At 35.3% G+C, this 25,600-nt stretch overlaps 1 protein-coding gene across 1 annotated transcript in view; it reads right to left on the reverse strand.

Moving 5' to 3' along the window:
• Positions 1-25,600, reverse strand: part of LOC138318905 (muscarinic acetylcholine receptor M1-like) — an 84,490-nt gene that overhangs the window by 45,546 nt on the left and 13,344 nt on the right. Inside the window, exon 2 of the mRNA XM_069261715.1 lies at positions 4,624-4,741. The gene's annotated coding sequence lies outside the window, so the exon portion shown is untranslated. The remainder of the gene's footprint in view (positions 1-4,623; positions 4,742-25,600) is intronic.

A 25,600-nucleotide genomic window follows, 5' to 3' on the forward strand; every position in this document is an offset into this window, starting at 1 on the left:
TATTGGCTGAGACAGAGTGTGAACCATAATTTATCACAATTAGTACCGTTCATACTGGATGGAATGCATTGTCTGTTGTATCGGAATCAGTTACGAATCGCTTCGTCATTGAATGGAAGTGAATAAAGAATAAAATATATAATAAACATGTAGATAGTTTATATCTCCCTTAAAATTCTTCAAGTTTTCTTGAATTTCAAAAGCAAATTTGCAAATGCCATCATATCATCATTACCAAATCGGTTGAGGACTCAAGATATTCTTTTCGGGGCGGATTGGTCAGTCCATCCACCTTTGTGTCATCAGTTTGCTACCTATATATCTACATGATCGTCAATTGCTACAGTCTATCGTTTTAGTGATTTCAATCGATTGCTTGAGAAAAGACATTGATTTTGTCTCAACACCAGAAGTATTGAAGCGTTACTCGACTCGGTAGTGACGCTATACAAGTTCTTTAAAAAGGTGTAAATCTAGCAGTTGCACAAGTCATCTCTTACGATGAAATCAGTATAAACATGTCTGATACATAAAAACAAACTCCCTGAAAGATGATTGCAGCGGAATTTTGAAAGCAGCATTTCTTTATGTTGCCTTTTATAAAACCAATAGATTCGTGATTTAGCTTCTGATAGAAATTGATGCTTGATGTACGAATCGATCGTGATAAAACAAAAAAGGGGAAAAGACAAAAATGCTAGAACACAGATTTTATAGGTCCGACGAGATGTTGCCTATTGATCAAATTTGAACTGAGCATGCAATAATTTTCTCCGTCTGCATGTCCGGTATCAGAGGGAGCAGTAGTGATGTATATAAGAGAAGGTAACGGCATGATGTTACAACACGACCTTATCTTTATGCTGCTAGAGACCAAATAAGAAGACGACACTCTTGGCTTAACAACAAATCAAAACGGATAAGGCGCTACTATAACAAATCGGCGCATCAATGACAAACGATTTTTTTAAATGACACTAGTGCAACAACGAAATGTTATTGGTGTAAGTATCATACAACACAATACAATATGGTGCAACTTAACTTATAAATGGCACTACTGGGGTTTGGACTTGGAAACAACAATATTCTTAACGCTACTAACAACATGGCGCTATACGGCGTAACGCTAACAACATGGCGTTATACGGCGTAACGCTACTAACAACATGGCGTTATACGGCGTAACGCTACTAACAACATGGCGTTATACGGCGTAACGGCCAAACAAGTGTACCAATTAGACACTGAGTGAGGGCCAAATTAGAAAGAAGAAAAAAAACACGAAACTACTTGTAAGGAACAAACAAACAAAAAAACTACGTAATTTAAAGATGCTCCACCGACGACATGGCATAAGTGATGCCCATCATTTGAACAATAATTGGTGTTTAATCCTGTATATAAATGTTTTGCTTTCGGCGCATGCGCAATCAGTACTGCATTCCATATTTGACACAGTGCCACAGATTTTTTTCTGGATGCAATTAATCATTTTAATATTTGTATTTTGAAGTAAAATTAAAAGCTCAAACTTTTCAATAGTGCTAACGGTGTAAAGTAAGTAACTTGTAGCGGTGGAGCATCTTTGATAAGAGCCATTCAACTACAGAATAATGTTATGGAGGTAAGGACGAGTCCACAACAGCCTGGTGCTACAGAGAGGAAGGACAAACAACACGATCCTACATAAAAAACCGAAGTCAAGAGAATCAGCACGGTGGTATGATAAAGACACGACAGCGCTACAGGGTAGGGACTTAAATGCAATCTAAGACAATGTAACTGGGGGTATTACATGTAGATTGGTCGAATCTTATATGCATCAGAGGAAAATGAGACGAAAAGAAATGTGAAATAGATTGACATCATGGTTAGTTTTTCAAAGTCTCATAGAACACTGAAATATAGTCAGTCCATCATTAAGTGACAAAATCACGGTATTGGATGATGTCAAAAATGAAGATCACTCAATAAGTTGTAAACAATAAAGAGCAATCTACAGTGCTCAATTGGATTCCTTATTTATTGAATCAACATCATCGTCATCAATAAACATCTATTTTCTTAACAGTGTTCAATTGTCATTCTCATAAATAACGATTAAGGCTCTGTACAGTTTCGTGTGAATTAATTACAACGTTTAATTGTGTTGGTTTCTTATTAATTCATCAACTTCATCAATCATACTTCTTTTGTTGAAAGCATGACAATTGGTGACAGTAAGAAATTTGCGAAGCTACCATATCAAGTAAAACACATTATCAGACAAAGATTATTCTTGATATTTTGGAATGTATTTAGCTGCGTAAAATCTTTAAATCAATGACCAATTTTACAAGTAGGGTGTCCAACTTCGGTAGGGATGGATTTGCTGATTATAAGCGCTCTGGGACAGTAAGTATGGTTAAGATTGTTCCATGACACTCTTTTATGTTGTTGTTGTTTTTTGGGGTTTTTTTGTAACAAAACTTCATCTGCTATAATTGTTTTAGTGCTGAAGTTTATAACTCTGTAAAATTCAAACCAGGTAAAAAATACGATGACATCTGATGAAATAGCCGAGGAGGTAAAAGATATTAATCGCAGTGGATTAATTAGATCTCCAGAAACCAGTAGGCGATTTTTCGCAAAATTAAACTATGAAGTTGGTTCCTCTAACTGCATACTTCTCAAAAGCTTTTAAACTGCCTAGTAAAAATAGCATATGGCACACAATGACAACGCCGCTATGACGTCATAAATATCATAGCCTGTACTGATGTAGTGAACACACATCTCCTTGAAAATCGCGTTTAACTTATAAAAGAGTTGCCTTGACATCCACGCAATACCTTACTATGACAGTCTTTGTTAACTCTAAAACTTTACTACGGGAATTCACAGTTTCCCAATACATTTCTATCTGGCCAAGTATAAACATATATTTAACACGTAATGATTTACATTAGGATCGAAACTTCATCTGGAAACTCCGTTAGGTTTCGCCCTAGCGCTGTTAGCAGTCCCATTTATAAATTGTCCTCGTCATATTTCTAATACTCGTGTATCTTACGGAAACGTTCCAGCCATGTAAGATGATGCGTCTGTTTTTGTCTGGTATATGTGTATACCACCATTAACCCCGGTAGGTAACACGAACCTTGATCTACATCTGTCCGTTATTGATGTACAAAACGTCAGACTCAGCACATCTTTTCCCATTCCTCTGACATTGTTCACGATAAAATCACGTTCTTTTTGTACATCCCATGTCAGCTTTGATAAAAGCATGTCTCTTTCGTTTTCCACGATATCAAGGTGTTGATAAAAAAGCAGAAGACGTTTTTGTTTAAGGCGCATTCTTTAATCCTGTGGGATTATAACCGATAGCTCCCACCAGTAATACAACAAGATAACATTCAAAATTTGGCAGATTATGGCGACGTTACTTTTCAATTGGAGATAAAAGAAACCTTTGTTCCGTTGTCCATTATTGACAAAATGATTTCTAGCTTTTTATAAGAAAAACAGGTCTGGCTATCAATTTTTTATTCGTAAATCATGTAAGATATTTTGTTAGTTCATCCCCATTCTACGAATACACAAATTTATATCTTATATAATATTCTTGTGTAGCTTTATATCAATTTAAAACCAGTTTAGTAGTATCCCAAAAGTTTATTAATATTTCATATACTATACCTTCATATAAGACGGGCGTTAGATTTTTTAAATGAAAGAAGGTAAACAAATTTTACCAAATCACTTTTGTCATACTTCTCACTTCTATAGTATGACCCAAATATGTCAAAAATTTACAACCTTAACATTAGTCTTGAATAAGTCTATCTAGTTTCTTATTAACCATTAAAAAGTTATATATAGCGTAAAACGTTTTAAAATATCCGATATCATATTAATAAACACTTTGCTAATCGACGCTTTAAATATACCGTGTACATACGTTCTTTATCTTTTTAAACCCATGACATATCTTTTGTACTTTCCAATCTATTTGGTACTGATGACGATAAAATATATGTAAAATAAACATATACTTCACAATCAAACAAATCCTTTATAATTTGGATTTTTAGAGACATATGATTATATTGAATATTTGAATCACCTAGGAAATATAACTGTTTCCCCACCACACATTCCTGTCTCCATTAAACCGCTGATTTATAAGTGATAATCCTGGATATTTTAGCCTAGAGGTTGAGTCCGTTACACAGCATTTCAATAAACACGTAAATATATATACAGATCAATGACAGTCATCCAACGGTAGAATTATTGTACAAGACAGCTTTCTAGACAGACCTGAATTAGATATCTTAATTTATAATCTTCTCCTCTTTTGTAATACTTTTAAATGGCGAAAAACATGTATGGTAAACTATGTTCTAAATTTACATTTGTTAATTTTCTATTTCATAAGACTATTAACCGGATCATGTGTAATATCAAACAATATCATACACTTTTACTGATTACCATAAAAGTACATTATATATGTAGGTTGTATTACGATAGGGTTACGTAAGGCCATCTCGGTTACCTTTAACACTGAATAAAAACACCAGTGTTCCGACAGCATGGCACTGTTTACATATAGGCATACAAAGGGCTACTTACACTAATCCGCTCTCTTGTGGTCATCGGTATTATTTGCTTCAGAAAGACCTCGATGTTGTGTTAAATCTCAGTCTGTTCACTTTCATAAACCCATCCGTGCATGAATGTTCACACCAAACTGGAAAAAATCACACACAAACAAAAAAACTCTTAACGTTTCCATATTTCTTTTGCATTAATTCCTTGGAATGGTATACGGGTCACTAAAGCAGAATGAATGTTGATGTAAATAAAATTGGTCTACTATTATAGGTTCACACACAGAATCTAACTCGCTAGGTACCTTATGGTATCATTCTGCCCAGAAACTGTCGATTAAGGGATGCAGGCCCCAGAGATTATGATGAAACCTTGATTACGTTAATATACAATGCTAACGCTCCAGGGATCGATTTCTTACACATCTGTTTCCCGATCAGCCCCGTATCGATATACCACACAGATATCTCTCGCCGTCGATGTGTATCACGACTGGTCGAGTACGCCCCTGATACACAAAGGTTCTCTATACCAAAATACTCACGGAAAGTTCAGCGGTGTTTAAACCGAGTACATCGCCGCTTGGTCGAGTACTCCGACAATACAACGGTGTAGAAATTATTTTTTTTTCAAAAATGAGGAATAAGGTCAAGAGCTCACATACCAAAAATTAGACCGTCTATCAACTTTATAGGTCCCTTACAACATATATTTGTACAAACACTTTTTTTGTGGAATACGGCGACATGTTGTGAGGTTGACCTATGGGTCGACAGTTTTAACACAGAAACATATATGTATAAAGAAATCTACTCAAGTTTTGCGGGAAACACAAAGCGATGTTTACCCGTGCAGGTTTGTATATGTCTACTTACATTGTACCTAACATATCGCCAAAAACGTAGATAACCTGTGTTTGAAAGGTTACAAGTGACGCAATGTGTAAATCCGTTGTCACCACGCATAGCGACCATCATCCTCGATTATCCAAGGGTTCCGATCACTTACGATCTCTACACCCCTGGACTATTTCATTGTAAAACTTGAGACAACAGAACAGAAAAGGTAATTTATTCCTCTGATGCACATCAAAAGAGCCGTATAACGCTACTACTGTGGTTGACTGTGTGGCTTTGAAATTGGGCGCCGCTCTCTGTAGTCTTTGAAGGAAATTTTTGCCGATCTATGAATGGTTTAGATTTCTTCCTCTGAGCTGCCTCCAGTTTTACTATGAGATAGTCCATGGGTGTAGAAATCGTAAGTGATCGGAATCCCTGGAGTATCGAGGATAAGCGACCATCCGTTCACTTCAATTAGGAAAATGTCACAATCACGAATTTCTTGCTCTCGTCTTCGGAAATGACTGTTCATTCAATTTGTCTTTTCGAAATTGCAAGAATTTATAATCTGACGTATTCAAACTTTAAAACTCGCGTTCCAATGTACAAATCAGACATTTCAGGTTTTCTCGCATGAAAAATCCATATTCAAGCTCACTTTGAAAGAAATCCCACTTTATCTATTTTTTTTTCTGTTGGGATGGTAAAAATCGTTGAATTCAAATCGTGTTTGCTTAAGGCTTGTTTCTACTTAACTATCAACAATTAATGCGATTAAAAGTAACACTTGATCCCATGTACAAACTTAGATAACTGACGTGTTATACCGGGAGACAATAAAACAGTAGCCTGTACATTATTGATACAGGCCGAGATTGTTCAATGTTACATACATTGACATCACGACTTACTACCGCCGTACACGTGATAATTATCATTTGATGAGAGGATATTGATCTAGGGCGATTTAATGTTTTCACGTTCTCTGTGTTACACTGATAAGTGTACTTATGTGGGTTATAAATCCTCCCATTAACACCTGATACATTTTAACACAGGTGGAACACGGAGACATTGCCAGGTTTGAACAATTGTATGCTAGTTACGGCTATTTATTTCATTGTTGAAGATATGCCTTCATCTCTGTAAAGTGAGGTAAGATATATGACAAGTAGAGTAGTTTATCATACTTTATTTAGGTACCTTCCTGTATACGTATAGTATTTATAAGTCTATTTTTGTTCTGCAGGAAATGGTGTAATCAGTACTGGGAACAATTCTGGAGAAAAAAACAACAACACTATACTGTTTACGGTCTTTGCCGAGCCCTACCTCAAGTTACTTGATACTGGCCATAGATCGACGGGTTTTCTCTGAGAATTCTCCCAAAACCTTAACTGCCATGGTTATAAATGAGAATTCGGGTAGCGACACTGCGTTTATTCCGAAAAGAGGACTACCTGTGATGAATTTGGTTCTATGCGACGCTTTCTGACATTTCTGTAAAGGAGAGATGTATGGATCTGATCGTCGACTTATCATTATGTCATAAGCAGGTGGAACCTCGTAACTAATGATTTTGTATTTCAGACGGAGAATATTTTGCACATGCAGCATAAATCATTACTATAGATATCGTTACACTGTTGACAGATCTTTAAGCACATCCTTGAATTATATAAATCACATTCACAAACTTAACAACTAGCTGTCCTAACATTTGAAGGTTTCTTCAAATTAAAATATGTCTGCATCGGATGATGTTTTCCTTCATATTTGAAAGCAGATTATTGTTGACATTGATATCGTCACGTGAGTTTTTCAGTACATCATAACCATTTTTCTGGAATTACACAAAACTTACAATCATTTTCACCAAAATTAGTTTGAAAGTGTAGTATCGATTTGGTACTGAACAAAAGGAATACACATATGATGGTCATTAAAGGCGAAAGCTCGTTTATTCCCAATTATACCCACTCCTTATCTCTCTGACCGAGAAACGTTGGCCCTCATAGATTTCGACAATTTGTCAACGTGATGTATTGTCCATAAAGTATATTGATACAGAACCTGCTATACAGACATTAAATAACCATTAATCATAACCACGGCACACAGTTAGTGAGCTGCTAGTGTGGGTTTGTTTATGAGTGCCGAAGCCCAGCAATTAGGTGCTCTATGTAATTATAAGCTACCTCCAGGACCAGTTTACGTCGTCATGATACCTATCATATCCAAATACTTTAATGTGGCATTCATTGTGTGTGAAATGCACACGAAATACGCATGATTCAAAAGGATGTGACATCTAACGTCACTTGTGTTACCTTACCGTAACATATATACTGACACCACCGTCCTACAACAGTCTAAACCTGTTCGTTAATTTACAGCAAATAAATGTTTGATCTGCAGATAATGAAATTTTTGATGAAATGAGAGCACAATGGAGAAACAAAAAAACAAGTAAACATGATAGCTTAGAAACTACCTGTAAAGAATGATTGTCTTTTTACTCTTCATCGAAGATTCATTAGGTTGACATTATTTAATGCCGTGTAGGTCACATAAAACGATTCCCATGCTTTATTAACGTCATGCAATTAGCATAGTCTTAGTAAAATTATATTCATTGGTGATTGCAGGTTTAGAAAGACATGTTTTCCTTCCTGAGAAAGCACTGATGATAAAGATTTCAGAGCACTCCTCCAAAATGGTGTTATCAGAGATTCCCTATAATTCGGAAAAGTTTGTTTACGGTAAAAAGAGTCATAGTGGGTCATAACCCAGTTACGTAACAGATGGCCAAAAACCGGAAGTAATGATTCGGCGTTAAATTACAAGATTGGGTGAAACGGAATATTAAAGTAGTAATGAACAAAGAGATCGAACACTGTCGCGGCATATTTGTTGTCTTTGAACTGGTCCTTGATCCGAGAAACTGTGTGATTGATGCCTTTTGTGAGGTTTCAATATCTGTTTCAGTAATATTTGTTTACATTACAGTTATTGATCCCCTGCCCACAGCAGTTTTCCTCTCCTGTTAATGCCCAGATGAATAAAAGAGCTGTCCACGTTTTGCAGCTCGGTAGCAAAAGAGCTATTGACAGATGCAGTGAGATTTGTCTCATTTATCACAACTCTTCCTCATATCTTCAGCCCCGCCCTGACCTAGTATCGAGACACTGCGCGGTAAGATACCATATCTGCCTGCTTTTGAAGACATTTCTGAAAAAAAGTTTAAACGGCAAGGAACATAATTACAACATCAAGTTTTATTTTGATTTCCTATCCTTAAACCATTCTGTATTAATACATTAAAAAAGGAAGAACGTCACTTAAAATAATTAAAAAGATATTACATTGTTTTAACATATGGTTTTTGGTATTGTTATGGCATGTTGCAATAGCTAATGCTATGTATGGCCGGGACCGCACCTTCTATGGTACATTTAATTCACACTTTAAGACACAGTGGTTTACAAAAGGTTTAGTTAAAAGTGCCAGATGAAGTAGGGATCACACCTACGACCCTCGTAATACTGGTGCCGTCATCTACACCGTACACTCATCCGATCAGTACGCATTCTGGAAATTAAACGGATTTAATACCGTTGTCTAGTAACTATGAGAAAACTACACTTATTGAACATTTCGCAAGCCCAACCAATAATATGATACTGCTTCAAAACAGCTTTACTTGCATTCTCACGATACTGTCCTTTATCTAATTATAGAACATCGAATTTTGAAATTCTCCGGATAGAACCTCCCGACTCCCTTCTACCCCACTTCCTGTTTCCGTGTACTGTTGCAACCAAATTCATAGTTCACATGCATTTACCATACACGTGGTGCGTGTGTATGATCAATATGGAAATGGCATGGGCCTATTTCTTTTCATACACATGCATATCTGCTCTCGACTGCTTACAAAAGAGCGTTAATGTGTTAAATAGTACATGCTTTACTGAATAGAATTCGAGTATATTCTCAAGTAGACATCTAGATTTCGTCACTTATTTGATTCCCAAGTAACGCTTTATCAAAATGAGAAAAGATTGTGAATAAAAGTGGCAATTGATCAAATACTCATTTTTCAAATGGTGTAAGGCCTAGAACATACTCCAACAAGTCTTGTAACTCTCCAACTGGAAGTCATAATATCAATGACCTGATTGTTCACGAGATAATCATGTGACGTTTGCTGGTTGGTTGATTGTCTGCCTGTCCGAATAAGTTGGTCAAGTGGTCGCCATACTGGTCAGTTTGCAGATTGATTGACTTTATTGAATATTTATGTGTTAGATGTAGTTTGTACATTATCCGGACAGGCGAGTTTAGTTCACATCACACCAAGTGCTGAACGCTCAATCCAAAACCTCTTGAAATAATTCATTACGCCATAGTAGCAGAAGTTAACCGACTTTGTTCGTTAGTGAAAATATTCATTATCATTGGCAGTTGTCGGGTTAAGGACGAATCCAGTCGTCCAACTCCAACCCGTTCAATCTCGCCTTCTAAAGAAAATGTGACCTCAACGAAAAGCGCCTAATTGATACTGATTCACTATCGAAAAATTAATACATTACGTTCACACGAGGGTCAGGCCGTGAATTTATCAGTGACCAGTTCGAGAGAGAAAGGGTCAAGTAAGACGAACCAAGTCACATATCACTAGAAAAATGGGCAATCATGCTTTCTTTATTAGATATACGGTCTTCTAGTATAATCGATAGACTTAAAATACTATGATATCACCGAGGCTTGAGCAGATGTTTCTCAACAAAGAATTATTCATGTTTTAACAATTGTTTTAAAAACGTAAACTGTTCAAGATCTAGATACATCGTTTACCTAAATGTCGAAGTATTTAGCCTTGAACATAGAGTATTCCGAAAGACTCCGCATCTTTTATTTGTTATTGGAATGTACTGGCGGAATTTTCTTATTTTCGGAAACTCGATATGTATTTTATTAACTCCGTATATAATTGAAGCTCGTATGAACCCAAATCCTGGTCAATTGACCATATTTTCTTGATTCCCCTGGTAACCGACACGTTATATCGGATTTGGCAGAGGAATCGCTGGTTTCGTGGGAAGTTGGCCATGCTTTACAGAACGAAGGATCGCTACTTTGGCGTTTTATTAAATAACTAACTAAGTGATTTTCTCTAAAGTATGGCAAGATGAAAATAAACAAACCAGAACGAATCCATTGCTGGGTGAGCACATTACGTAAACCGAAATAGATTTGTAAAGATTAGGTGAAATTGCACGTGTATTAGTGTTTTATGTACCGGGGGATAGTTATGTAAATGGGCACTGATTACTTCAAATAAGACTTTTATTAGTCTGTCTGATAGCCTACCTTTTACTATCTGTAAAACTTTATACTTTGCCTATGAACATGACTACAGCTCTAAGCACGTGTTCGGTTACGAGCCCCAGACACGTGTATTGGCCAGATGGGGCTAGGTTACGGATCAATGATAACGCCACACAATATACTTTACGATTTGATCAGTAAATATACTTTTCAGTGCATATTGTTTTGGTTTGTTAAAGATTTTTGCCCCGTTAAACCTATTTATGTTTTTCCATTCCTGTAAATTTCTTCTTAGGTGCAGTTGAACATAACGAAGTTGATCAATCGTTCGTTTGCATCATGGCTATATCTCGTACTGTTGACGCGTAATTTGTTCAGCAGCCTATACATTGGGACAGATACGAACAAAACGCATGTTTCAGAAAGGACATACAGAAGGTTTGGATCCTATTTGTTCACCTTAACCTTACCATATAACATCGACCACAACCTAATAAAAAGATATTGATAAAACATAATAATTTAACGAATGTGTACATTGTCTCTCTAGTTTTTTGAATTAATCCTACCTTTTTTAAACATCATTTGATTTTCAATGGTCATTTAAGAAAAATCAGAGAAAAAGATACCGAACTGCCGTCAGTTTTTGTAAACAACTCCGCGTTGGTTTCCTGCACACTAAAAGTTGAAAGTTTTACTGGTAATACATCTACACATTAAACACTCATTATCGTTTACATCAAGATATGCAAAGTAAGCCTAACACCTTGTGAAAAGCGTGTAATTTATATGAGAATCGGTCCATATTTATGTCTTAGTAAATCACTCACCACGCAAATTCTTTGGGGCATATTTCAATTGAGTAACTTACGTCAGCCACGCCTATTGAAGTGTAATGGAAAAAGGGATATTAATGGTACCAATAAGATGCCTCAGAGAGTTAACTCGTCAGCATTTCAGGAAATATGGATAAAACCTCGTGGTAAAGCATCTTCTGATTAAAGATTTCTGATAAGACCCTTCTTTGTAATGCATTTTTAGACATTCTGAAAGCTTCGCTGCCATAGTGCATCTAAGGCAAACAAACGAATGGCTCGTGAAATGCGCAGACTATAACATATAAATGAGTAACCACGCGCCCGTGCTTGCGTCTGCAGCATCTCCTAGCGAGTGGTCCTTGTAATTTTGATGAACTGTTAATGTGATGGTATGACGCTCTTGTGAAGGGTCACATGTAAGGTGGAGTTTTCCTGCCCAATTGTTACCACTAACTGTAAACGCATGCTTATCGCCTGCTCTTCTCAAATACAGGTATATACACCATAGCAGCATTTCATAGAATTGTTTACATAGTGTTAGGACGTTCTTATTCCGCAAATTCTTTATTCAGACGATAAAATCAGATCAACTACAGCGCTGATATTTCACGATCAAAATGAAGAAGTCCCTGAACATCGAACTGTTCACCATTGAAAAACTCTGTAGTCGATAATATGTTATTATGAAAACTCATCTCACGTTAACTTATTTTTGAAACATGAGTTAAGAATTTTCAGTACTTCTCTTTTGGCTGGTTCTAGACTTTAAGGATTCTTACTTAAAGTTTTTTCATGAACTTTGCCTGAATTTGTATGACTAGCAGGAATATTTAAAAAAAAAAAAAAAAAAAAAAAAAAAAAAAATTTCAGTACTATCCATTATTTTATTTTTACACTACCCTGTTTGTCGTTATTTTAAAGGTTTGATTATAAATTCATTCATTTAAAAAATATTAAACAATACTACTGCAACATACGATGAAACGATAGGCTTAAAGCGAATACAGATGATAACGGCTGTTCGCATATCGAATAACTCCATTGTCTAAGAGACCAAGGTCACTGTAAAATGCAGAACACACAAATCTGCAGCCAAACATCTATTTTAGTAGGTATAATACCTATCAAGGTCCATCACCATTCAGGTTAACAATCCATGGAGGATGTGCAAGCCTCTGGTGCAAGTCTTTGGTGTAGATAAGAATGTAATGGAAGTATTGGGAGTATAATGGATTTCCATGTCTGTCGTAATGCATTGGTATAATTACCTACAGGCATGTACTAAAGACGGACTTAAAAGTCCCCACAAAAGGAAACTGTCACTATAAATTTTGGTAAATGTAGTAGTTTGGTCGTGTTCATCCATTTCACCATTAGTGGAACTATATCTTGTCACGCATGCGTAAACTGGTTTAGATCGAACAAAGTCAGAGCTAATACATATATATAACATCAGAGGTAATATTTATCAAATCCTACAGTGTTTGTATGGTTTATACTATAATTTTGGATGTGCATCTTATAGTTATTTTTCAGTGATACTTTCTTGAGTTATTCATTGCGATATTCTTTCAGTGAATGCATCCATGCCATACAACGTCATGTTCCTTAGAGTAAGGTTAGATGAATGCGTCGATCGTGACATTGTATAGTGGTGGTGTTAATAAAGCAGATCTAACCCTTATACTTCAGAATCACTTTTATACTTCGTTATGCGAGTTTTCCTCAAATTGTGTCGATATGACGTCTGATAGCCCGAGCTACTCTGGCCCTGACACCAGACTTAGACATTATGACAGATATCTGTCTGGTTTAGGGCCAGAGCGCAGTAGTACTCGAAAACCTGGAATAAGCCGACACCGTTTGGTATCGGGCCAGGTACTCTCCGATTCAGACTACTTACAAAATATTACCACCGAGAATTGCCAATTACCTTGGTTTTTTCAACAAATGAATAATTTATCTACTCATAGCCATCCATTTCATCACTCATGCACGTTCTATTGTGTCAACTGTTATGTATGACACTAAATACATGTAGTTATTAGATAGGGGAGATAACTCCTATAGCTATATTATCAATACATCCTATAAAGTTCACATAATTAATTTAGGTTATAGAACTTTCTAGAATATTATCATCGTATAAACAAATATGTTTGTAAACATGTTGATTATAAGTAGATATCTAGAATGATCTATTTCCAGAAAGTTCTGTGTGTTTACTTGTTTACTGTTTTTAGTTAGATATTTCTAGAAGTAGAAGGTTCTCCAATATTCTTGAATTAGGGTTAAGCTATATATACTCCAGCTGCCCAAGGCTAATCAGAACTGTAATGAGACCTGTAATAAGACATATCAAGAATTGCACAGCGCCATATAAGATTCTATTGGGAGAGCTATTGTGACTTTATCTGTGGATTATTACAACACTTTGTGTGGATTTATTCATATTGCCTGGAACTTTACAAATCATCGGTGGACATTCAATTTCCTTGTGGATTTGTGATTATTGTTAATTTGAAACCTGGAAGGATCAAGGATTATACCAGGACATTCGCATACAGATAAGTAACACTTTAAATCATCGTACTACTCTTGTACCACCACCAATTACTTTAGACATTGTAAATCATCTCTGTATAATATTGTATATATAATTAAATTGTGTTTTGAATTTAGCTGCTGGTTTCTCCTTTCTGTTATTCGTTAATGTAACACAACATAGTATAGTTTCTCTTCCGCAACTTTAAATTTCACTCCTCGTCGTCGCCATTTTCTCGTAGTATACAAATCATCTTTAATATCGATGGATTGCTATATTTGGGTAGATATGGTATTCATTTGTTGTATAGACTAAGGTTAGTGGTGCTTCTCGGTGGTTAGTCTGAATCGAAGAGTACCTGGCCCGATACCAAACGGTGTCGGCTTATTCCAGGTTTTCGAGTACTACTGCGCTCTGGCCTTAAACCAGACATCTATCTGTCATAATGTCTAAGTCTGGTGTCAGGGCCAGAGTATCTCGGGCTAGACGTCTGACTGAAGGATTCGTTTGTGTTCAGTATTATTGCAGTCTTAAGAAACCATTACAGAAAGGATGGAAATTTCTTCCCATAATCACAAAAGATCAAATGATTTTCACTCAAAATATAGTTAAGATGATGTCAATCAATCTGAATTACGCCGCGTGCAGCGTATATCCTTTATTCGGATCCGAAAAGTATGGAAAGTAATGTAATGTAACGCTACTCCCTTTGAAGTACATGTACGTTTTTTAATATCTTAATGCTTATTTTAAAATAATGCTGACTTCACACAAAATGAAATAAGAATCATTGACATTTGCTATGTTAATTTTATTGCATTAGTCTATTTAAAACTCAATTTCAAATTATTTTGTTGAAGTAAGTGTTTAAACTCATTTTTCACAAATATTTGAATATCATACAACTATACTGATGCAGCGGGGAATATACAACGTTACATTAATAATGTTCTCATAACAGTTGCATTATGAAAAACATACGGAGACTCATAAGGAGCTAACGAGGTAGTCTTGCGCTATTTTTGTCAACTGAAAAACAGAACTGGTCGATCTTGACCTGTTTTACACTGATTGGAAGGCGTATGACAGTATGGATATGCAAAACAGAGCGGCACTGTCAGTGGGGTATAGACACAAAACAGAGCGGCACTGTCAGTGGGGTATACACACAAAACACTTAAAACAGTCAACTTAGTGCACCGAGAACTTCAAATCTGACATATCAAATATTCATTTTAATTAAATTGATTGTTATATTTTGCTATTCTAAAGACCGTTGATCAGTTTCACATAACGTTTGCCTAGAATTATGTCACTGGTTATCCACTGTCTATGACACTGAGCCAGAACCTGTGCCGGAGACTGCGATAACACTATCCATCATCCCTAGGAATGCTAGGTCTGCCTTGATGACATCAGAAAACGGCGCCTGACTCTTGTCCTGATCGATTTCGTCACCTACTTTAATTAAATATCTCACTCGGTACAGATTGGTTATTAAACTGGAGCAGATTTTAATTATATATACAGCATTCTAAAATGGGGTTTGTGCATAAGCAATTCAGGCAATATTATATTGTAATAAAAATATCTTGACATTGTGGCGAGATCTAGGGGAAATGGTTTCAATGATTCTACATGATAAAGAGTATCAAATCAAGTTAGCACCGCAGATCATAGATTATGTCTTGACTTGACTTCATTTCAATTCCATAAAGCAACACTTACGGTTAAGCTGGATGTAAATATGGTAGAGTAATGTTTTCTTTGCCTTCAATATTTCTTTCTCATACTTAAGTCTGAAGGATAGTCTGTCCAGGTAAACGCTTAGTATCCATGAATGGATCCTAAAATCTAACTACATGTATAGACTGTTAGAGTGATATGCCCAATAGTTTTATTAGTTTAACGTTCTATTAACAGCCAGGGTCATGTAAGGACGTGCCAGGTTTGATGGAGTAGGAAACCGGAGCACCCGGAGAAAAACCATCGAAGAGCTGTCAGTACCAGGCAACTGCTCCACATGGGATTCGAACCCGCATTCCAGAGGTGGAGGGCTTGTAGTAATAATTGTGGTATTACCGTGATAATATGTAAATATTTATGTTTATGATAGTATGGGTTTTATGCTTAATAGTGTCTCGTAAGCCTTATAAGGCTGAATGTTGATATTAGTTTTATGTTTTTGTATATCATATGCATGATTGTTTTACTTTTTGTGAACATTTGACACTTAAATAAAATATTATTGATTGATTGATTGGGTATATGTCGGGACACTTAACCACTCGGCCACGCGGTCCCCTGCCCAATAGTACATTGGCCATCACAACCCCGAGAGCAAAAAGGAATTTCGACATATGTTCTAAAATGTCGACATATGAATGTTCTAAAATGGTGTCAGACATATGTGGCGATTTATAAAATATGACATAGTTGATCACCTGACAAGTATGCTGTGCCCGGTATTTTTACGTAATCATACAAAGTGAACTATTCTTATTTTATCTTGTTTTTTCTTGCAATAATGAATTTGTGTCATATTATCTATAAAGTGTATGGTTGTGCACCAAAAGAGAGAATTATTAATTATCTAGAAGGAAAGCGTGATCCCTTTTGAGCCTAATATTTAACTCGGTTTTTTTTTTTTTACGTGTAACTTTTCTTTGCTTGTACATTTACTAAAATGTCACAATCACTTGTTCCTGTTACTTGGCTAGCTACAAAGGTCTGATTGGTGAAATCTAGATTACCCAGAAGCACTTACTTCGTAGCCATTGGCTGAGGGTCGTGTCTAATAAAGAAACTGACATCCGGATTTCCGGATGATTAATTACTCTTTAATTGATCTGAGCAGTTTTAGAAGTACACACATAGGATTGATTACCGCACTCATTAGGTTGTAGGTGTAAGATACCGCCGTGGAAAGGTGTAGTCGATATTTTGTTTTGCCTTTTTAGGACAACTAGCATCCAAACACTTTAACACGGCATATAACCCGGTAATATATAAATTCCAAATATGATAAATTACGTTTATCATACTACATTATGTACACAGTACCTACCGCATACATGTTTGTACAATCTGGTGATAACTATACAAAAAGCATAAACCAAATTGAACTTGATATATAGATATTAGATTCCCATCTCATAATGGCCAGATTTGATTTTTTTTTTTTTTTTTTTTTTTTTTTTTGCATTTTAGCGGCGAGATCGCCATGCTGGACTAAGCTTGAAAGACTCGAGTGAATTCATTGTCAGATTATATTAACTTTGTATCAAAGTCATCAACTATACATCACTTGGTTGTACTCGGCTTCAGTTTGTATAAATGTCCTTTCAACTTTATTGATTTATTTTTATCAAATTTCATTAACATGACCATTTGTGCTGGTAGTAACTGCTGCTGTACTTCAGGAGTATTTCTCGAATAACCATACCGATCATTGCAGCTATACTGACATATTGCGAAAAGAAGGACTTATAGCAGATATGTTGATCAGGATATTAACCCATAGGCTCTCTGTGCAAAACCAGAACGTTAAACAGAGACAATTTAGAGAATGTGTATAGCAAAGGTACATTGTGAAGAGGAAAGTTTTCAAGAAAGAAACTGATCTTTTCGATCGACGCACAATGAAGCAAAACTGAACTTTTATACTGTACCCTTTCTACAGCAAGGGAAAAGTTAAAAGTGAGTTTAAAAGAAGATTTGATAGATGTTAAACGTAAAATTGTCATATAATGTTTCAAATTTCATAAACTATACCGCATTATATTTACTGCAGTGACGGAGAAAATGTCCCTCGACATCTTCACTGGCTAGTACAGTTCGATATTGATAGAGCCCCAACTCTATTTGCATGTCCACTACAACTTACGACGAGCCAAGTAGGTTGTTTCAATATTGTTTTTACCCAGGACAAATCAACGTATTGTCCTAAATAAAGCTACACGGTGACCAATGGTCAGTCTTTTGTGTGAGAGAATTGATGAAGAGCCCTTACCAGTTGCTAGCTGATATAGCTATTATACAGATTGTAAGGACTCACTCGCTCCATATTATCCCTGACACACGTTATTACATTAGCGCCGATTCGATTTGTCAATGGCGCCATTGTGAGGGTCGGACCTGGCCCTGGGAGAGGTAGACCGTCATCTGTGTCAGGGTGATGTTTGGACACAAATTACCACCACTTGTCGGGATATCGGCTGAGATGTGACAAGCTCCCACTTCCTGTTCAGCCTCGCTTTCGATTGTCCGCGCCTGTGTAGAGCGGTTTTTATTTATTTCCTGTCAATCACATTTTGGCTTGTCAAGTCCATTATGGTCGATCCACTCTCAGCCGATTTGTTGGTCTTTATATGCCTTATTGAATCACGATGGACAGATTGCAGGCATTTGGTCTGAATTCAATATCGCGGCGCCTAACAGTTTAGATTCGATAAATATGCTGAGGGATTAGTGATTCAATATATCGTAATAGCTAACGACAATATTAAAAATGGCGACTCACTCTTCATCAATAACGGCAGTTACCTTATGGTTCTTCCTTAACAGTCAACGTATCTTAAGATTAAGTGATCCCCAGAGTCGATTTTAGAAAGTGCAAACGTACAAAAATTATCTGTATAAGAACTAGAAAGGATGTTCAAACCCCAGGCTTAGATTGGTATCAGCACATGCATAGAGAAGCGATGTTTTCCATACAAATACGACACTTTTATAATCTTTAAAAGCAGTTGGCTTGTTTAGAATTTAATTAATTCTAACAGAAGTACCAATTATACAGAGTTTAAGTGTTAACAATCTCCGAACGATAAACATATCTTCCATTACTTCGCGTTCAATAATTAAACACATTTCAGAAGAAAGGACAATCAATGTTGATATGGAATTTATTGTGCTATAACGATAAACAAAGAAAATGGAATGGACCTATATTATATAACCTTCCGCCTATTTTTGCGGTACAACGGCCGTGGTTTTACCAGACGTGCAGCACATGCCTAAGACACATGCACTCACAGAACAATTTGTGTGGTCTACTACACAGCAGGCACAGTCACAGGGAATTCGGTTTCATTTCTTATTTATAAAAGAAATTGAATTCTTTCGTCTGTAATTGTTGACATCTACAAAAGTAATCTCCGTTGAATAGAGAGCGTGCTTCGAGGTAGACAACCTGGAGTTTGGCCGACAAATCGAATATAAGAATCGGATACAAAGAAAGAAATGTGCATATAAATAAGATGTCGAACTAGACAGTTTGGCCAGTCGGTGAAGCGATTTGTGTCACGAGAGTGAGATTTCTGTAGGATTGGACGAGACTTACGCCCACAGAAATAAACTCATCATAGAAAATCCATCCCATTTTTAAACAGAAAAAATATCAATCTATGAAATATGCTCCGGCATGGTTTTCGGCTATATTTTCCCCTATATTTTCCCCTAGTGCATAGAATAGGGAAATAAAGTGTTACGGTAGAAGAAATGTTCTTTGTAGAAGAGAATTACGCTGAAGGTTTCAACAAATTAAATGTATGTGCCGAGCTCATATTTTAGTCGAATGTAAAATTGATAGGTGCATATATATATACAGTAGTTAAGACTTATTAGAACCTGATATCATTTATTTGAAAACCAAATCAGCAATTACAAGATTTTAACCTTAAAACAAGACATATTGATTTCAATGAATGCGAACTTTCTTATCTGATTATCAGTGCATTATTATTGTAAGGATTAAATTTTCGCGACCAAAACATCGCAAAACATCATCGAGGCAAAGAACTGGTTATAATAATGTCAGCTGTCAGCATCGGAGAATATTGTCATAAGTAAATCAATTTTTTTTAAGAATGTGAACAAAACTTCCTTATTCCCCTTATCTCCATCCTACATATCTGTATATCTTACTGTGTTTGTTTTCTACCTCCTCATTTTTTCTCTATCTATCTCTCTCTCCCTCTCTCTCTCTCCCCTAAATATTGTACATATGTATGTAGATATATTGTCATCTTGTTTGTGTATGATATTATATTTATTAAATTGTATTGTGAGAGGACTTTTCAGTAGGACAACTTGTGCCCGATCCCATTGTATCTATTTGATACAGATGAAATATGTTTAAATAATATCATTCCTGCATGAATTACCCACTATACGATATTTCAACAGAAGTTTCCCAAAATGCTACTCCACTGATAATTGTAGGTTGGGGCAGTATAGAACCCAAAATACAGAGTACATGGATACAACACTCTTTGGTGTCCGAATAGATAAATGAATTGCCGTCATAATGTACTTAAAGTTAAACTCCATGTTAAAAGTTTCGCCCGACCTCTCTAATTGACCTGTCCGACAAACCTAACAAACGGACCTAAAGTATCAACAAACTAATTCAAAGACGAGCTAATGCACGTGTTTTAACCATATTAAGTTGCATGGTGGTTCATACGCATGTTCAAACAATGCTTTGATCAATAACTACACTTGCCATATTCCATCTCTCAGATATTAGTAGATTATTTTTGCTACGTGTATTGCAGTTTTGGAGAGATGCACTTTTACTCGCTGGTTAAAAGTGCACATTCATTATACCATCATACTTGATGCATGTTAGCACCCAAAATTAATCCCTTTTGCACATAGAGTTTCCCTACAGAGGCATTGTCCGGTATTTATCAGATTATAAACCCGTAAAGCTACGCAAATAGGTTCAAACTTGATATCTGTCTATATGCCAATTTGTGTATAAATAATGCATATGAACATGATACTTCATTCAGAGGAATAGGAATGATATTCGATTGTTATTAGAGGCGTAATGTACGTAAGAAATATGATTCAGAAAAACAAATTTACAAATGTACAGATAAGACTAAAACGAAGTAAACAGGGTAACAACTCCATATTTAGATTCTTTGACAGAAATTTAATCCAAAAGAGCTCAAAATATTGCAGACGGATACAACTAAAATGCCGTTAGATGACATTATGGAGCAGTCACTAGCAATGTCAGTTATTAAAAGTAGGTTTATTGACAAACTGCCTGCTCGGGTATACCTTGAACAGCTGATAGTCTTCAAGTCGAGCAGAGATCGTTTGGATTGGTTCGTAATACCCCTTGCGAGATGTTATTCATGACATCATCAGATTGTGTTTCATGAAAAATGTTTTACGCATAACTGATATCCATTAAAATTCTTCAAAATGAATGAAAATTTCAATCATTTTAAAGAATTTTAATGAATATCTGTTATGCATAAAACATCATGAATGATTCTTGACATTCATTCATTTTGGTTAATTTCAATGATTATCCACTGACGTCACATGACTTGTTACATGACCACGTATTAGTCACGTGACTTCTAAATATATTGTCCCACCAAAACAGTTACCTTCTAAAATGGCTGCTGCATCTGCTGCAGTGTGGAAGGGGAAACATTATTCATTTTAACATGGAAGTTTTGGCATATTAATGAAAGGTTTATCCCATTCCTGAATTTATTTAAGCACAGATGAACACTTTCATTTAGTTTTGATTTATCTGCAATTCTTTTTCAACACGAAAATGTTGCACACTGATATTGCTATAGTGTTTATGCATTGATATTGGTTTGTGAAATTTTGTCAAATGTTGAATTATATTGCCCACATAAACTATCATGCTTTACAGCTATAAGTTTATTTTTATCAAATACTAATTTATTTGGAATGTACTATGAAATTGATTGCTGAAAACATGATTTTCTTAGCACTTACCTATGGCAGCATGAAAACATAATGGAGACAGCAAACTGTTGAAGATTTCATGTTAAACTCTACTGTTGTTATATATTAATATATGGATTTTACCTATTGTCATTAGAATATAATTATTCATAAATATTGAATTGATCCCTCTTAGATATTTACCATTTGAATTATATTGGAAATATCTAGGGGAACACCAGTGGACATATCAACGGAATCCAGTGGAATTATCATGCATTTTATTGTAGGGTAACACTGGAATACCAATGGATTCCACTGGTATTCCAGTGGTATTCCAGTAAAATTCCAGTGGTCATTTCAATACGGCGTTTCAAGGATTTTGTTTTAAACTCAATCAAAATAAAATATTCGGTTTTCAAACCAGCTTGTTAACTGTATGCTCAGATTTATCCAATTATCAAATTCTTAATTTATGCATATTTCGGATGGTTACCATGGTGACTACATCAGCAATGACTCGATGTTTATAGTTCAACAATTTTATCACTATATAACAGGTTTGAAAATTTGACAGATTTGGGGCCAAAAAGTGCCCAAACTATACATAGTCTTTTTAATTAGGGACATTTTGCACCATATGCCGTAGTACTTGCTACAAATTCATCATTGTTCTTAATATCTTGAAAAGTGCTCAAACTTGGAGAGAATTCCGTCAATGAGATGCCATATGTCATTCCAGTGCTGTATTGGTTTGTAAACAATTCAAAACCCACACAAGAACCAAACATTCTAATGGTTTCTTTAGCTATCGAATCAAAGACATATACGAGCATTCTTGTTTCTAAAGAAATATTTCATTACCGGTAGAGATATAGTGTATACTTGTCAGAATATTGCGATACACTTGTAAATGTCTGAAGCCGCTTATGCACGTCTGTTAGGATAAAACCATCCTTATTCCTTATGTGGATTCTTTTCATTTTGTGTCTTTTAATATCATTTTGGTGATTTTATGAACCAAACCCAAATTTATACAAAGAAATAAATAAGTCTTTAATAAAATCAATTGTAACTCACAGTTTATTGCCTTTGTGATTTAATTAATGATTAGTGAATATATTAATCAATAAAGATTTTCAATGCCCATTGGTTTACGTATTAAAGGACACAGGTGTCTGAGGAAATATCAATATATAGTCTAGTGATTGTTACCTCTAGTGTCTCCGAGAGCGATGACAGATCTGTTTACGATTACTTCAACATTCCTTCCGTCTTTTACACTGAGACCCGGTTAACAGAGACACGGAACGAACGTCCGCAGGCCATCATTACGTGTAGAATTGATCCAAATCCGTAATGCATCCTGATCAGTATGTATACTGAGATCCGTACTGCCGGTAGTCAGTTTAACATCGATTTTTATAGATAATGCGAGTCTCACTTTTATTTTTGAAAAAGAATACACATAAACCGCTTCACTTCAAAACATACAAGAGAAAGAACCATTGCTGTGATAATTACACATAGATGATTTTTTGGCATTATAATGTGCAATCTACGGAGAAAACAAATATTTTCGAACAACTGATTTAATAAAAATCAAGAAAAACTAACTTTGACTAATGAGAACGAATCATTTTATTCATAATGATATGTTTATTTTAGGACCTTTATTGACGAACTCACGTAGCGTTTATCGTACACATCATTATTGAAAAGTATGTAAAAGTGAAAATAAACGCACAGTGGTAAACGATGGGAGTGATGATGGATTGCCGTGATATAAGAGGGGAATGATAAATGTATGGAATTATACAATATATTAACAGTGGTGGTTTGACAATTCCTTATAAAATATTTCTCATAATTCATTAATGTATAATTTGTCACTGGAAATTGCATACACTCAAAAAAAATATTATGATAGATTGGTTTATTTGGGGAGTACTGAGGATTCATCTTCCTTCTTCCTAATCTTAGAAAACATTGCCTACCTGATACTGTTCTATAATAAAGTAGAAGTAGTCATGGTATGATGTTTCAGTCTAATTATATCACCTGGTTTAGAGACGACATAAGCTCTGTGTGGTGTAGCTAGTTCCATAAACATGCTGGAATTTATTTGAATCTAAAGATTTTTTTTGTTTTGTTTTGTTTTGTTTTGGTTTTTTTTTTTTGGGGGGGAGGGGTTTGGGGGGGAGGGGTCTGATTTTTCTAATCAATACCGATAACAGTGATATGTTTTGAGTGAATTCGGTTACGATTTTTACGAATAGCACTGACCGAACACTCGGGGACTCAATACAAGTATATAGAGTAGTACAATTAATCTTATAAAACATACATTGTCACTATACACGTTTTTGGACTTTAACCCTCATTTAAGTTAGTAACAGAGATTACAACAATTTAAGTACCAGTTCTTCTGTATCAGTCTCGTTTAAGTATCTTTTACCTTTGATTAAAGAGCTTGTGATTGTAAAAAGAATAACAACATCAATATTCATAGCAAAATGTGATATGCAAATTGTAAAAGATATTTTTTATGCAAAATACTGCAGAAAATATTCATTTGGCAGCTATTCGCTTTTTACAATTAATGAATAATTAATGAATAGACTGATTTTGTACAAATACAAACAGTACAAGATATTGCTGTAGTTTGTCGTATATATGGTCAAAGTAAGTTATTCCTGTGAAGTCAAAGTAAAATATATTTCTTCGGTTGGTAAAAGATAAAACAACCATACTAACAAACGTAATTTTCTTTCATTTTAACGATATCCAAACATGTTTGGAAAAATATTTGTCGCAGAATATTTTGAAGTCTATAATCGAAGCATTATTATTTCAGATATTTTGTTATGCAAATAAACAATATATAAAAGTGTAATAAGAGTGATTTAGGTCCTGGGCACACCATATGCATATACACTTATTTATACTTATATTTTAGGACTAATAGCCACTATTTAGAGTTACTCATAAAGAGTTTTGCTGAAACCATTGAAAACATCCAACTCATTAGTATTCGTAATATACACTTACACTAAATTGTCCTTTATTCTCGCGTCATATTTTCCCTGTATAAGTTCAGGCTACTATAAAACAAACTAATTAATTAATGATATCGAATTTTATTATTGGGGTCATTCAAAGTATCCTTAATTTATATCATATATCCCACAAAACTTCTTAAAACGTCCATATACTTAGTTTACCTATACCGATTGTATCTCTTACTTTTGTAAACATAGCACGATGGATTTATAATATCTGATTGTCAAACTATGGGGTTTCCATCATTTCTTTTCTTTCGTATCACAATTTCCCGACAAATATACAAAAACAAATCCATGGCCAATGTAATGCTTTATCTAATGTCAGAAATTTAAAATTAAACCTACTGAGAATGTAATGATTTATTTAATGTGTTTATGACCACGTTAAATGTAGTGCCTGTCACATTTAATTCCTCACCAGGGCCACCAATCCGTGACGAGAGAGTATGCATCACGTGAGTTAGAGACGTTCTGTTCGTGCACCATACAGGACCTCCTCTCCTAAATACATACATTCTCTGGTTTATTGATAGTCCTGCTCCGTACCATGAAGATGCTGACTTTGTAAAGCTCATTTTTTTCCTGCGCTTAATTTATCTTAAAAATAATTATCATGGAAATTTAAGGATTTCAGAATATATTGCTCACTACTTTATCCATATTGAGAGATTA

This window comes from Argopecten irradians, chromosome 3 (genome assembly GCF_041381155.1).
Source record: "Argopecten irradians isolate NY chromosome 3, Ai_NY, whole genome shotgun sequence".
Classification (NCBI taxonomy): domain Eukaryota; kingdom Metazoa; phylum Mollusca; class Bivalvia; order Pectinida; family Pectinidae; genus Argopecten; species Argopecten irradians.